Here is a 3218-nt window from a genome sequence, read left to right as displayed (position 1 = left end):
ACACAAAATCCCCAATTAAATATTACTGGATTCAATTTGCTAATGTTTAAAAAGAACTAAACACTACAACCAATGAAATTCATTCCAAGTATGCAAGAAAGATTCAACATTCAAAAATCAGTTAATGTCATCTATCATAGCAACAGGCTAAAGAAAAATGTGATATTATCAATCAACACCCAAAAAGCATTTGACAAAGTCTAACACTTATGATTTAAAAAAAAGAAAGAAAAAAAAAACCACTGTCAGAAAACCAGGAATAGAGAGAACTTTCTCAACTTGACAACGAACAACTAACAAAAACCTACATTCTGCATCATTCTTAATGGAGAGAAGCTGAATGCTTCCTCCCTAAGATCAGGAAGAAGTCAAAGATGTCTTCTCATCATTCCCAATCAATACCTAATGGAAGCCCTAGCTAGTACAATATACAAGAAAAGTATATAAAAGCTATACATGTTGGAAAGGAAGGAGTGAAACTATTATTTGACATAATTACTATGCCTAAAATCCCAAAGAATCCACAAGAGAAGAAGTCTAGAATGATTCATGGTATGACACTGAAGTTGGGCGTGTGAGTACGAACTCATGTTTAGCGCAGTATTGATATAGTTACATATATATATTTTAAATATGCATCTATGCTGTTTAGTTTATACATACATATTTCCTTTCTCCATCAAGCCTGCAAGCAATGACTGTAGCAGAGACAAGTACACCTAGCCTCCAGATCTTGATTTCTAATACCATTCTCCAATACAAGGAGCCAGGAATCTTTGGAGAAATGGCAAATTCTAGGACAGAATAAAAAAGACAAAAAATACAGGATGAACCTGAAGCATTCAGTGTTCCAGAAAGTAAAGGGTGGGGGGAAATAATAATGAAAGGAGTAAGTCAAAGGGACAGAGGAATCAACTGAAGCAGCTCTCAATGGCCAAGGCTGGAATAATTTAGGACTATTGGATTATAATATGAAGTATAAAATAAATATCCATGGGTCCGTACTGATATCTATAAATGACTGAATAAACAAATGGCAACAATAAACAAATTGATCATGCAGAAGAATTGCCAATTATTTATGTAGCTACTTTACACTCAAGGAGGTGGAATATAACTCCCCCACTCTTTGACTAGGGCTATGCAGGGCCACTCTCTTCCAAAAACATCCAAAACAGGATGAAAAGAGGGGGGGAAAGAGTAGCAGTAGAGAAATCTGACAAACATTGTCTAAGCCAAGTGATAAAGGTTAACATCAAAAGTGATAGACATATCATCAAAACATCTATTGAAGAAAACAGACCAATGCTACACAAGGGGCATTCTACTAATTACCTGAGAAGTATGCCTCAAAACTTTTAAGGTCATCAAAAACGAAAAACACTGTCACAGCCAGAAGGAACCTAAGGAGGCATTATGACTAAATGCAATGTAGTATCCTGGATTGGTTCCCAGACTAGAAAAGACATAGGTAAAAATTATGGAAACTGGACTCAAGTATTGACTTCAGTTAATAAGGTGTCAACATTGCTTCATTAATTGTGACAATTTTATCATACTAATAGAATAATAGGGGAATTTGAGAATGGGGTATATGTGGAATCTCTCTGCACTTTTTTTTTAGGTGGTTGACATCTTTATTGCTTTGGAGGTGGGCGGGGTGGGGGGAGGCGGGTGCTCTGGAGCTCTTGGTGGGGCGGGCTTCCCTCCTCTTCACCGTCACAGGCTTCTGGCCGCACAGGATGGCACTGGCTTTGCAAACTGCAATCACGCACAGATCTGGGCTGTAACTGTTCTTGTGGATCATGTGTCTGATGTTGCTGAGGGTGGCCGGAGCATTCTTGTTAATGGTAGTCTGCATGTAGGAGGTTTCCTGGAGGGATCTGCACTTACAATCACCACTCCTTCTTTGCCTTCTGTCCCCCCGGGCTCCACACCCACAGTCTTGCAGTGAACCAGCCCCTTATCGCAGAAGGAGTTGTGACCTTCAGGTTACTGGGCTCAGTGATGCATGTCTGCCTGCTCCTCTCGATCTGGAAGCTGGAGCAGGTCCCCATGACCATCCACTGGTGGGCAGATATGGAGGCAGCTCTTCTCACGGCAACCTTTGTGAGGCAGGCTCTCTCTATTATTTTCACAAGTTTTCTGTAAGTCTAAAATAAAAAGCCTATTTAAAAATATATTTAGGTTGAATCACTATGTGGTATACCTGAAACTAATATAACACTGTCTGTTAACTCTACTTCCATTAAATATATATTTTTTCTTTCAGTGTCACTTTTATGCTAATATTATGTTACTCTTATCTCTCCTCATTATGTTGGTTTCTTGGCCAGACATAAGCCTACTTCTCCATCTGCCAAAACGCTAAGACTTCCTCTATAAAGTCATCTTCAACCTCTCTAGTGTTCTGGTTTCTGCTCTCGATGTCAGGGCAATTACCACAATGTAATCATGTGCTCACCTCTCCGTGGCCTCCACCACATCTCGTTCTCCGTGGCCTCCACCACATCTCGTTATTCTAACACTGCGCTAGCAAAGTGCTGACCACAATGGAGGCACTCAACTCATGTATGAGTATTGCCTAAATGAAAGATCATGTTACAAATGCTTCTGAATTTTTAAACAAGTTCCCAGGCATTATTCTGTACGTGCATCCAACCACTGTGTATGTTTAGAGGCCACTATTTTTGCCACTTGAAATGGGTAAATTGAGACTCCGAGTCAAAAGAATTGTCTTAGCTTACACTACTCAGAAATGCTGGAAAAGGTATTTATCTCCTTGTTATGCCTCTACATCTACTTTTCCCTCCCATGTAGAGATAAGCGGAGGCTCTCCACCTGGTTTAAGTGCTGGCTCTGTCCACTGCTCTCCTCTCTGATCTTGGGCAAGGCACAAAATCTAGATGCACTTCAAAACCCTCGCATATTTTAACGGAAACTAATGCCAATTTTTACCTCAGAGTTTTGTGAGGATTCATGACACAATGCTTGTAAAGTGACTGACACTTGGTAAGAGCTCAATAAATTGCAACCACTTTATGTTTTCTCTAATATTACTAATAGTATAACTATTTTAGAATCAACCCATCAGCTTTGCTGAAATGCAAAAAAAAAAGAAAAAAAAAAGAAGGGCCACATTCTATTTGCTCTATTTGAGCCAACACACAGGTCCTTTTTTTTTTTTTTTTAAGTTATCCTCCCATTTAAAAAACAAG

At 39.2% G+C, this 3218-nt stretch overlaps 1 pseudogene; it reads right to left on the bottom strand.

The window, feature by feature from the left end:
* Positions 1-1230: 1230 nt before the first annotated feature.
* LOC118018164 lies at positions 1231-2512 on the bottom strand (annotated as a pseudogene).
* Between the last annotated feature and the right edge of the window lie 706 nt (positions 2513-3218).

This window comes from Mirounga leonina, unplaced genomic scaffold, assembly GCF_011800145.1.
Source record: "Mirounga leonina isolate KUSES-001 unplaced genomic scaffold, KU_Mleo_1.0 Mir_170, whole genome shotgun sequence".
Classification (NCBI taxonomy): Eukaryota; Metazoa; Chordata; class Mammalia; order Carnivora; family Phocidae; genus Mirounga; species Mirounga leonina.
Note: the sequence above shows the minus strand (reverse complement) of the source record. Positions and strands in the feature narration are given on the sequence as shown.